Genomic DNA, 13,766 nt, shown 5'->3' with positions numbered 1-13,766 from the left:
AATCTGAGGATATTCCCTTTGACTTAGAAATAAAAGTAGAAGGGAAAATGGCCAACTGCAGGGAGTTGTGTCCTTTTGGCCATAAACTGATCTGTTTCTATTTGATAGAACATTCTGTTCGTATTAACAACTAGGTCAGTGAAATTTCCTCATCTCTTTTTTCTTTTCTTTTCTCTTCTCTCTCTTTTTTTTTTTTTTTTTTTTTTTCCCCTCTTTTTTTTTTTTTTTTTTGATGATCTTAATTGCTACCCACACATCATGAGCAGAGCTGCCTTCGTGTTCAGAGTAAGTGGTTGCCTCTGGGGTATGATTTGAAAGAATACATAAAACACCTTTCCCCACACAGACTAAAGCATCAGGTGGCCAAGTGTTAAAATTCCACTACCGAAACTTACAATATGGAAAATTAGTAAGCATGTCATCTCCCTACCATAAAAGAGCTCTCTTAGTGTGCTAAGTTACTGAATCACTGCGTAGATGTGTTTTCCTGACTGAGGGGCTCTGCTGTGGCCTCAAAGAGTTGAAAGTGTGTGGTGGAATTCAAACTCATAAAGTCTGATTTGGAGCAGAGGCCCTCACTATCATAAAATAAGGAAAGGACAAAGAAAGACAGTGTTTGGGGAAGGAGGTAAAATTAAAAGATGTTTGTCTATGATCCTGGAAAGTGATGGAGTGAGCTAGCTTGAGTTCTCCCTGGGAGTTCAACTGGTCATCAGACTCTCATATAATTTATCTGGAGTATCTTATGCAATGTCTCCTCATACACAGCTTCAGAAAAGAAACCAGTCCATCTTGAAATTTTAGGACTAGGCAACAGCTATGTTTTAGAAATGACTGAAATATTGTGATGAAGGATACAAAAATTGTGTAGCACTTCTCATTTTTGTTTCACACAATAGATAAGCCTACAGGAAGGGATGGAAGACTGCTCTTCAGGAGTCACTGATTAGTAGCAATAAAAAAGATAATTGGCATATACAACTATAAAAGTTGACTCTTTCTTGTATTTTGTTTATAGAGAAAATAAAAAAAATAAATATCTTAAAATGATGACAGGAAATTATAATTAAATCCAATAATTATTATATATGATAAAACTAAAATATATTTAGAAATAATTTTGACTCGCAAGGGAAATGAGAGATGAAAAAAAGGAAAATGGAAAGGAAAAGAACAGGGATGGGGAGAAGGGGCTAAAGACTCTTTAAATAAAGAGAGGTAGCCAGAGACAGAGGTAAGATAAGAAAAGGAGCTGAATACCAATAACATACATAGCAAGTGATGGACAGAGAAAGGAGAGTAAGACAGAAACTAGCAACCGGGGACAGGGTATTTGGGAAAAAGAGAGAAGACAAACAACTATGAACAAAATGATGTACGTAATGGCAGGTAAATGTTTTTTGCCCCATATCTGGTGTCCACTGGTTTCTGAGCATTAAGTTATCACTATTGTACCCACACTTCTACCATTTCCCACTGGCTGAAACAGTTGATGCAACACTGGGAAATAGGTTTGCCATCAAATTTAAATTAAAACATGATTTTAGAATAAAGTTTCTTTTAATTTAAATTTTAGATAGTTAACATACAGTGCAACATTGATTTCTGAATTCAGTGATTCATCACTTACATACAACACCCAGTGCTCATCACAAGTGCCCTCCTTAATACCCATCATTCATTAGCCCACCCCCCACCCACCTCCTTCCATCAACCCTCAGTTTGTTCTCTATTGTTAAGATTCTCTTATGGCTTGTTTCCCTCTCTCCTTTTTTTCTTTTCTCCCTTCCCATATGTTCATCTGTTTTCTTTCTTAAATTCCACATATGAGTGAGATGATATGGTATTAGCTTGTCTTTCTCTGACTGAATTATTTCACTTAGCATAATACACTCTAGCTCCATTTCTGTCTTTGCAAATGGCAAAATTTCATTCAATTTGATGGCTGGGTAGAAGTTTTGTTTTCTTATGGAATTCAGTAAGTTTTACATATGGGTGACGAAAATAAACTTTACTTCTATGGGCCCAATAATTTACTACCAATTGGCCAAAGTCTCTATGATATTAAAAAGTTCAAAGGGGAGAGTTAAGATGGTGGAGGAGTAGGGGACCCCTTTTTCAGCCGGTCCCCTGAGTCGAGCTGGATAGGTACCAGACCAGCCTGAACATCCACGGAATCAGCCTGAGACACAGGAAGATACATCTGGATCTCTACAAATGAACATCTCCAGCGATGAGTATTGAGGTACAAAGCGGGGAGCCGTGAAACCGCGCACAGATAAACGGAAGGGGGAGGGAGCCGCTGCATTCGGGCGCCGGGAAGCGGTAGCCACCTGCACGGGGGAGCGGGCGGACTCACGGACCGCACCCACGAGACAGCAGACTGAGATTGTGAGCCAGGAGAACGCGCCACCAGACTTCTCACGGAACTCTGGTGAGCTCATTGGAACCAGACTGAGATCGGGAGCTCAGGGAGCATGCGGGGGCGGCTGGTGGTGTTAGAAACACAAAGGACAGAGACGCGCCAGCCCTGGAAGTGAGGGCTCGGATGCCGGGTGTGGGGTGCACATCCCGGGACGCTGCAGGGTTGAGCAGCACCAACACAAACAGAGTTAAAGTGGCCAGAACATCAGTGGAGAACGGTCCGTAATCCCTCTGTTCTGAGACAGAGGCTGATATTCGGCCACTGCTGCTCTGACTCTCAGAAGAGGCACAGCAAACAGTCAGGGAAAGCTGCCAGAGAACAAAAGCCTGGAAACACTGGCTCACAGTGTGCCCATCCCCATCCCCATCCCCCCTCGCAGGGGACACGGAGACTCTACCCAAATAGGGTTGCCTGAGTATTGGCGCGGCAGGCCCCTCCCCCAGAAGGCAGGCTGAAAAATCAAGAAGCCCACATCCCTAAGATCCCTATAAAACAAGGGCGCACGGCCTGGGTCCCGGTCACAAATTTGGGCTCTGGACATCCTCGCAACCTCTCCTCATCAGAATGACGAAGGAGAGTCCCATGCAAAGAAAAGACAATGAGTCTGAGGCCTCTGCCACAGAACTAATGGATATGGATATAATCAAATTATCAGAAATAGAATTCAGAGTAACAATGGTCAACATGATGTGTAGACTTGAAAAAAGTATTAAGGAAAATGTTAATGAGAATATAGAATCTTTAAGGGCGGAAATGAGAGCGAACCTGGCAGAAATTAAAAATTCTATGAGCTAAATGTAGTCAACACTAGAGGCTCTGATGGCCAGGGTGAATGAGGCAGAAGAACATATCAGCGAACTGGAGGATGGGTTAGTAGAAGAAAAAGTTAAAATAGAATCTGGACTCAAAAAAAATCCACGCTCAGGAATGAGGTTACAGGAGATTACTGACTCAAGGAAACGTGCCAATGTCGGAATCATTGGCATCCCCGAGGGGGTGGAGAAAAACAGAGGTCTAGAAGAGATATTTGAACAAATTGTAGCTGAAAACTTCCCTAATCTAGCAAGGGTAACAAACATTCGTGTCCAAGAGGCAGAGAGGACCCCTCCCAAGCTCAACCACAACAAACCTATGCCACGTCATGTCATAGTGCAAATTGCAAATATTAGATCCAAGGATTCAGTACTGAAAGTGGCCAGGGCAAAGAAATTTCTCAAGTACCAAGGCAAAGGTATCAGAATTACGTCAGACCTGTCTACACAGACCTGGAATGAGAGAACGGGTTGGGGGGGGGGGCATTTTTAAAGCTCTTTCAGAGAAAAACATGCAGCCAAGGATCCTTTATCCGGCAAGGCTGTCATTCAGAATGGATGGAGAAATAAAGGCCTTCCAGAATCGCCAGTCATTGACCAATTTCGTAACCATGAAACCAGCCCTACGGGAGATATTAAGGGGGGTTCTATAAAAGTAAAAAGGCCCCAAGAGTGATATAGAACAGAAAGTCACAATCTATAGAAACAAAGACTTTACTGGCAACATGGCATCATTAAAATCATCTCTCTCAATAATCAGTCTCAATGTAAATGGCCTAAATGCTCCCAGAAATGACACAGGGTTGCAGATTGGATAAAAAGACATGACCCATCCATTTGCTGTCTACAAGAGACTCATTTTGAACCTAAAGATACATCCATACTGAAAGTGAAGGGATGGAAAACCATTTTTCATGCCAATGGACCTCAAAAGAAAGCTGGGGTAGCAATTCCCATATCAGACAGATTGGATTTTAAACTAAAGACTATAGTTAGAGACACAGAAGGGCACTATATTATTCTTAAAGGATGTATCCAGCAAGTGGATATGACAATTATAAATATATATGCCCCCAACAGGGGAGCAGCAAGATACACAAGCCAACCCTTAACCACAATAAAGAGACATATAGATAAAAATACACTAACAGTAGGGGACCTCAACACTCCACTATCAGCAATAGACAGATCACCTAAGCAAGAAATCAGCAAAGAAACAAGAGCTTTGAATGCCATACTCGACGAGTTGGACCTCATAGATATATATAGAACACTACACCCCAGAACCAAAGAATACTCATTCGATTCTAATGCCCATGGAACATTCTCAAGAATAGACCAAGTTCTGGGTCACAAATCAGGTCTCAAACGATACCGAAAGACTGAAATTATTCCCTGCATATTCTCAGACCACAACGCTCTGAAACTGGAACTCAACCCAAGGAAAAATTTGGAAGAAACTCAAACACTTGGAGACTAAGAACCATCCTGCTCAGGAATGACTCGATAAACCAGGAAATCAAAAATCAATTTAAACAATTTATGGAGACCAACGAGAATGAAAACACATCGGTCCAAAACCTGTGGGATACTGCAAAGGCAATCCTAAGGTGGAAATACATAGCCATCCAAGCCTCACTCAAAAGAATAGAAAAATCTAAAATGCAGTTTTTATATTCTCACTTCAAGAAGCTGGAACAGCAACAGAGGGACAGGCCTAATCCATGCCGAGGGAGCAGTTGACCAAGATTAGAGCAGAAATCAATGAATTAGAAACCAGGAGTACAGTAGAGCAGATCAACACACTAGAAGCTGGTTATTTGAGAGAATCAATAAAATTGACAGACCGCTGGCAAGGCCTATCCAAAAGAACAGAGAAAGGACCCAAATTAATAAAATTATGAATGAAAAAGGAGAGGTCACAACCAACACCAATGAAATTGGAAGGATTATTAGAAACTTTTATCAACAGCTATATGCCAGTAAGTTATGCAATCTGGAAGAGATGGAGGCCTTCCTGGAAACCTATAAACTACAAGACTGAAACAGGAAGAAATTGATTTTTTAAACAGGCCAATTAATTATGAAGAGATTTAGTCAGTGATAAACGACCTTCCAAATAACAAAACTCCAGGCTCGGACGGTTTTCCTGAGGAATACTACCAAACATTCAAAGAAGAAATAATACCTATTCTCCTAAAGCTATTTCAAAATGCGGAAACAGAAGGAAAGCTACCAAACTCATTCTATGAGGCCAATATTACCTTGATCCCCAAAACAGGCAAAGACCCCATCAAAAAGGAGAATTACAGGGGCGCCTGGGTGGCACAGCGGTTAAGCGTCTGCCTTCGGCTCAGGGCGTGATCCCGGCGTTATGGGATCGAGCCCCACATCAGGCTCCTCCACTGTGAGCCTGCTTCTTCCTCTCCCACTCTCCCTGCTGTGCTCCCTCTCTTGCTGGCTGTCTCTATCTCTGTTAAATAAATAAATAAAATCTTTAAAAAAAAGAGAATTACAGACCGACTTCCCTAATGAATATGGATCCCAAAATCCTCAACAAGATCCTGGCTAATAGAATCCAACAGTACATTAAAAGGATTATCCATCATGACCAAGTGGGATTCATACCTGGGATGCAAGCGTGGTTCAACATTCGCAAATCGATCAGCGTGATACATCATATCAACAAGAAAAGACTCAGGAACCATATGATCCTCTCAATTGATGCCGAAAAGCATTTGACAAAATACAGCATCCTTTCCTGATTAAAACCCTGCAGAGTGTAGCAATAGAGGGTACATTCCTCAATCTCATAAAAAACATCTATGAAAAGCCTACAGCAAATATCATTCTCAATGGGGAAAAGCTGAAAGCCTTTCCCTTAAGATCAGGAACACGACAAGGATGCCCATTCTCGCCACTATTATTCAACATAATACTAGAAGTCCTTGCAACAGCAATCAGACAACAAAAAGGGATAAAATGTATCCAAATTGGCAAAGAAGAAGTCAAACTGTCTCTCTTCGCAGATGACATGATACTCTATAAGGAAAACCCAAAAGAATCCACTTCCAAACTATTAGAAGTTACACAGCAATTCAGTCATGTGGCAGGATACAGAATCAATGCTCAGAAATCAGCTCCATTTCTATACACGAATAACGAGACTGAAGAAAGAGAAATTAGGGAATCCATCCCATTTACAATAGCACCAAAAACCATAACTTAACTAGAGACATAAAGGATCTATATTCTAGAAACTATAAATCACTCTTGAAAGACATTGAGGAAGACACAAAAAGATGGAAAAATATTCCATGCTCATGGATCGGAAGAATTAACATAGTTAAAATATCCACGCTACCCAGAGGAATCTACACTTTCAATGCCATCCCGTTCAAAATACGGATGACATTTTTCAAAGAACTGGAATAAACAGCCCTTAAATTTGTATGGAACCAGGAAATGTCCCGAATCGCCAAGGAACTGCTGAAAAGGAAAAACAAAGCTGGGGGCATCACATTGCCGGATTTTGAGCTGTACTACAAAGCCGTGATCACAAAGACAGTATGGTGCTGGCACAAAAACAGACACATACACCAATGGAACAGAATAGAGAACCAGAAATGGACCCTCGCCTCTTTGGGCAACTAATCTTTGATAAAGCAGGAAAAAACATCCAGTGGAAAAAAGACAGTCTCTTCAATAAATGGTTCTGGGAAAACAGGACAGCTACGTGCAAAAGAAGGAAACTTGACCACTCTCTCACACCATACACAAAGATAAACTCCAAATGGATGAAAGACCTCGATGTGAGACAGGACTCCATCAAAATTCTAGAGGAGAACATAGGCAGCAACCTCTACGACATCGGCCAAAGCAACCTTTTTCATGACACATCTCCAAAGGCAAGAGAAACAAAAGATAAAATGAACATGTGGGACTTCATCAAGATAAAAAGCTTCTGCACAGCCAAGGAAACAGTCAAAAAAACTAAGAGGCAGCCCACGGAATGGGAGAATATATTTGCAAATGATGCTACAGATAAAAGACTGGTATCCAAGATCTACAAAGAACTTCTCAAACTCAATACGTGAGAAACACATAAACAAATCATAAAATGGGCAGAAGATATGAACACTTTTCCAATGATGACATACAAATGGCTAACAGACACATGAAAAAATGTTCAAAATCATTAGCCATCAAGGAAATTCAAATCAAAACCACACTGAGATACCACCTTACGCCAGTTAGAATGGCAAAAATTGACAAGGCAAGAAACAACGGGGGATTGGGATAGACCGGTGATGGGTAGTAAGGAGGGCACGTATTGCATGGTGCACTGGGTGTTATACGCAACTAATGAAGCATCGAGCTTTACATTGGAAACCGGGGATGTACTGTATGGTGACTAACATAATATAATTAAAAAAATTAAAAAACAAAAAAGAAGACGTGGTCCATATATACAATGGAATATTACTCAGCTATCAGAAAGAATGAGTTCTCAATATTTCCTGCAACATGGATGGCACTGGAGGAGATAATGCTAAGTGAAATAAGTCAAGCAGAGAAAGACAATTATCATATGATTTCTTTTATCTATGGAACATAAGAACTAGGAAGATCGGTAGGGGAAGAAAGGGATAAAGAAAGGGGGGTAATCAGAAGGGGGAATGAAGCATGTGAGACGATGGACTCTGAAAAACAAACTGAGGGCTTCAGAGAGGAGGGGGTTGGGGGAATGGGATAGACTGATGATGGGTAGTAAGGAGGGCACGTATTGCATGGTGCACTGGGTGTTATACGCAACTAATGAATCATCAAACTTTTCATCAGAAACCAGGGATGTACGGTATGGTGACTCACATATTAAAATAAAATAACATTAAAATTTAAAAAAAAAGTGCAATCATCCCATTCCAAAATACCTGCAAGCAGCGTTTTATAACCACCATTTGCTCCATTGATTTGCTTTTATTTCTTTTCAAATTAAATTTGCTTTTAGTTTAATTAGTCTAAGGATATTAAAAAATATGCAATACATATTGTTTAGAAATATCTATTATTTATTTTAAGTTCATACCTCTTAAAAAGCCCTTGTATGAGACTACTAGTGCAAAAACATGTGAAACAACTCTGGACATTGTTTGTTTTGAAATAGTTCTCTGTGGTAGAAGCTATAATATATGACCTATATTCCCCCTTCTGAAATGAAGAATTTACTACCTTGTCTGCTGGGAACACTGCCAGAGGAAAGGCTTCTGCTTTCAGCCCTTTATGCCATGATGGTTACTTTAGATGAGGAGAACCACCTCTCCCAAGGTCAGGTCCTTTTCCCAGGGCTAACGCTCAAATGACTAGGATTAATACTATCCTTAGTCCCAGGAAAGTGGGGCCTCTACCAACACTGTGACTCAGGGGACTCAGGGGTTCCTGTCCTTTGTAGTGCCTTCCTCTGAATATTCTAAGTCCTCCAGTGCCTGGGACCAGCTGGGGCCAATTGTGTCATCTGGGTGGAACTCCATGATCCCAGAGCTAGATGTGGATCGATGTAGATTCAGTCATAGCTTTTCCTATTGAGGGTACTCATCAATCTTATACCAATCCATCCCAGCCCTGCACAGGGTTGTCCTCTTACCCAAAGGAGTTCTAGGACTTAGATCTATGGGTCATCCTGAGGCTCCACAAGCATAGCTTCCATCAGAAGAAGGTAGCTAGAAAACAATTTCTTTTATGGTATCATGAGAGTGCTGATTTCGGGTGACTTTCACAATGGACATAGAATGAGTTTAGGACCTTAGGTTACCAACAGTTTGCCATCAGTTCTTGAGTTTGAACTGCCTTGTAGGCCCTTGTTGACTTTTACCTGTTCTTGGGTGTACAGCACTTGTCTGTACCCAAGAGAAATAAGGATGGCAATAGGCATGCTTTACCTTGTGAATCTCCTGCTGCTAGTACCCAGGGCAGTCTGTTAGCTTCTCCATAAGCTCCATGCCACAAGTTGTACCGTCCATCATTTATGGCCACAACTCTCTCCTTCAAAGTTTTTCAGTACCATTAATTGACAATACCAATAGGCCTTTCCAATCACTGTCCTCCTCTTGCCTCAAGCTTTCCTCAAGATTTATTTATTATTTGAGAGAGAGAGAGCGAGCTTATGAGCAGGAGGGGCAGAGGGAGAGAGAGAATCTTAAGCAGAGTCCCCACTGAGACAGAGAGAGAGAGAGAGTATGACCAGGAGGGGCAGAGGGAGAGGGAGAGAGAGAATCTTAAGCAGAGTCCCCATTGAGCATGGAGCCTTACAAGGGACTCAATCTCACAGCCCTGAGATCATGATCTGAGCTGAAATCAAGAGTCAGATGCTTAACTGACTGACTGAGCCACCCAGGTGTCCCTTACCTCAAGATTTTTTATGTCAGTTTTCAACTGTATCAGATGTGGGATGAATATTCCTTGCAGGAGAGCGAGTACTCTTCTTGCTTATCCCACAGGCACCTCACCTATTCTTTCATTATGTGTAAAACATATGCAGTTAATTCTGAAAGAGTTCACATTCTAGGTACAGAATGATTATGTCCTAAATAGTTCAAGAGAAGACAAGATAAGCAGCTACTCTGTTCTATATTTACGTTATAAAATTCTGAGCAGTAAATACAACATGAACACAGAGTGAATTTACCATTCAGATTTTCTGGTGTATCCTGCATAAGACTTCCAATTACAGTCATCATCAATGAAGCAAAATAATAACCCATGAAAGGGTCACTGGAAGCCAGTATTCATAAATAGCATAATGGATGACACAGCATAACGGTAATGATGTAATCATCATTAATAAATCATATTAGGGTACTCCAGAAACAAGAAGATTAATATTTCATCAGTACAGACTCCAAAAAGCCACGACATGGTGAGTAATAACAGTGTTGCTACGTTTTCTCAAAATGGATGGGTGGAGAATAAGAAAGTATACAGGAGAATGACACATTTGGCAATAAAGAAGGTAAAAAGAGGATTCCTGAAACTCAACAAGATTTGGAGCCTGGACATTTTGTAGATTCTTCACCAGCTGGATGATAATCAAATACGTAAGTAAGTCATCTCTGTTATTCTAAATCTTGATCAAGAAAGCAGTATGTATCACATGGGCTTATGAATTTTGTAATCCATTTTTAAAATCAAATCGTTTTTATAGACCAGGGCCCCACAAAAATATTTATCGAGGGCCTCACATTCCCTAAAAGTGACCCTAACTGAACAATATGGTAATAGATAGGCTCAGACTTCCCACTCCAACTTAAGACAAATATGAGGGTCATTCCAACTTCAGAGCTTCACACAGGTTTAGCTGAGGCATCTACTGAGATTATAGCACAACTGAATTTCTCCATCTATCCTTCCCTTCTCTTCCTTTGCATTGGTGTTTTTCACAAGAGCACTCACTGTTTAATAAACCCCTAGCATGCTAATCTCTACGTCAAGAGTCTGCTTCCTAAGCCACTTAACCTGTGATATACTAGCATATCCTATGTTAAAAAACCCTGGCTTTTCCTAATTTGGGAAAACTCTGGAATTAAATTGGATTAGAAACTGTGTGTATATTACTGAGTTTTACTTACTAAGACTCTAGTGTTTCAGATTGCACTATTTTACATAGAAAGGTCTTTGATAGCATACTAAAATGAATGTTCTTTGTTAAATAAAAAAAAAATGCTTCTATATGAAGAAGCCACAATACTCAGTAGCAAGAACTTAAAAGGAGATCATAAGGACACCTGGGTTATTTCTGTATCTTGTCTATTGTAAATAATGTTGCATTAAGGAGAGGGTACATTTATCTTTTTGAATTAGTGTTTAAATTTTCTTTGGGTAAATACCCAGAAGTGAAGTTGCTGGATCATGTGGTAATTCTACTTTTAATTTTTTAAGGAACCTCCATACTGTTTTCCAAACTGGCTGTACCAATTTGCATTCCCACCAACAGTGCATGAGGTTTCCTTTTCCTCCACATCCTTGTCAGCACTTGTTATTGTCTTTTGATTCTAGCCATTCTGACAGGTGTAGGGTGATATTTCATTGTGGTTTTGATTTGCATTTCCCTGATGATTAATAATGTTGAGCATCTTTTCATGTGTCTGTTGGCCACTGGTATGTTTTCTTTGGAAAAAAAAATCTATTCTGGTCCTCTACCCATTTTAATCAGATTATTTGTTTTTTTGGTCCTGAGTTATTTAAGAGTGTCCATCAATAGATAAATGGATAAAGAAGATGTGGTATATATATACAAAAGAATACTACTCAGCCATAAAAAGAATGCGATCTTGCCATTTGCGATGACATTGATGGACCTGGATGATATAATGCTAAGTGAAATAAGTCAGATAGAGAAAGACAAATGCCATGTGACTCCACTCATATGTGGAATTTAAAAAACAAAACAAATGAACAAAGAAAAAAATGAAACAAACAAAAAACCAGAACTCTTAATTACAGAGAACAAACTGGTGGTTGCTAGAGGGAGAGGTGAGTTAAGGGATGGCTAAAGTAAAGGAGTTTAAGAGCACATTTATTGGGATGAGCACTGAATAATGTATCTTAATGTTGAATCATTATATTGTACACCAGAAACTAATATAACACTGTATGTTAATTATACCACAATTGTTTTAGAAAGCTAAGAACCAAAAAGTATATAAATATAAAAATAAAAAAGATATAATTAGAAGGAAATATCATTATAAATGGTATAGAAATTAGAAAGAACATAAGAGATACAGTATTATACCAATAAAATTTTAAGATAGATTAAGTAAAAACTCAACTTACTAAAACTGACATAAAAAGAAACAGAAAATATGAATAATCTTATAGCTAGTAAATAAATTGAATTTGTGACTGAAAACGTCCTTATAAGGGGAACTCTTGTTCCAGCTAGCTCCACTGAGGAATTATTTCAATTAAAGCAAAAATCATTTCAACTTTACAATAACTCTTTGCTTTATGAGGCCAGAATAATCTTCATGTCCAAACTTCTAAATATAAGAAAATATAAAAAATTATACTGAATTTGTTGTTGGACATAAATATGGAAATATCTTTTAAAAAATTAGCTGAATCCAGAAATTATCAAAAGATTAACTCATAGTAAATAAACTGCATTTATTACAGAAATGTAACATTAAATTAACATCTAAAAGCCAGTTAATGTAATCCACACTAATAACAAAGAAACATATATGACTATTTTAATGGATAGAGAAATATATGTGATAAAATTCAGTCTCTATTCATAATAAGAGATCTGAAAACTGTAAATAGAGAGGATGTGTGACAACACTAATGGAAAATACGGATTTTAATGGTACATCATTTAAACTTTTCTTCTGAGATCAAGGAGACAAGGATGTCATTATCACTATTTCTACTCTACATCATACAATAAATCAAGACAAGATATCAGAATAGGAAAGGAAGGAAAAAAACTGTCATTATTCACATATAGAATGATTATGTATGCAGAAAACCCAAAAGGAACTATAATAGCATTATTAAAATTGATAAATAACCTTAATAAGGTTGCTGGATATGAGGCAAATATAAAATAGAAATCAATTACATTTCCCTCCACGATAAGCTAGTGTAAATCAAGCATTTTAAATAGATTACTTTACAGTAGTGTCAAAAATATCAAACATCAATACATCCACTTTAGAAAACTGCTTGGCAACATTTACCAAAAGTAAATATATGCATACTCTAGGATGCATACTCAGCAATGTCACTTCCAGGTATACCAGTAATAAAATTTTATACATATATTTCTAATAGCACTATTCATAATAGCCCCAAACTGGAAATCTGCCAAATGCCCATCAACAATAGTGTGGATAAAATAATTTGTGTTTACAAAATGTAACATATTTGGCAATGAGAATGAATGAGTAAAATATATGTAAAATTATAAGTGAATTTCATAAATATAATGTTGGTAAAAATAAATCACCAAAAAGAATATTTTCTGGATGATTCTAATTCTTTAATGTTCAAAAGCAGATTAAAAGGGGACAAAGCAGATCCTTCTAAGAGTGTTGGTAATGTTCTAGCTTTTGATTTGGTTCTAGTTACAAGAGTTGTTTTACCTTGTAAAAATGTATTAAACTGTTCACTGGTAACTTATGTGCTTATTCTGATGTTATATTCAAATATAATAGTTATAATAATAAATGTGTCATATTTACTTCAGAACTGTAAAACATGGATTGAAAAAAGTCAGTGTCATAAAGATACCAGTCCTCTGAAATACACAGTTTGAATACAATCTCAATTTTGTGGAAACTGATAAGTGATTCTAAAATTTATGAGGAAATGCAAGGGGCCAACAATAAAAAAGACAATCTTGAAGAAGAAAATATGGTATAAGGACTTTCTCTACTAGATGTCAAGATTCACAATGCTACAGTAATTAAATAGGTAAGGTACTTGTTTTTGGATGGACAAACAAGAGAAGAGAAGAGAAGAGAAGA

The sequence above is a fragment of the Ursus maritimus genome, unplaced genomic scaffold, assembly GCF_017311325.1.
Source record: "Ursus maritimus isolate PB19 unplaced genomic scaffold, ASM1731132v1 scaffold_35, whole genome shotgun sequence".
NCBI lineage: Eukaryota > Metazoa > Chordata > Mammalia > Carnivora > Ursidae > Ursus > Ursus maritimus.
This window is presented reverse-complemented; position numbering follows the sequence as displayed.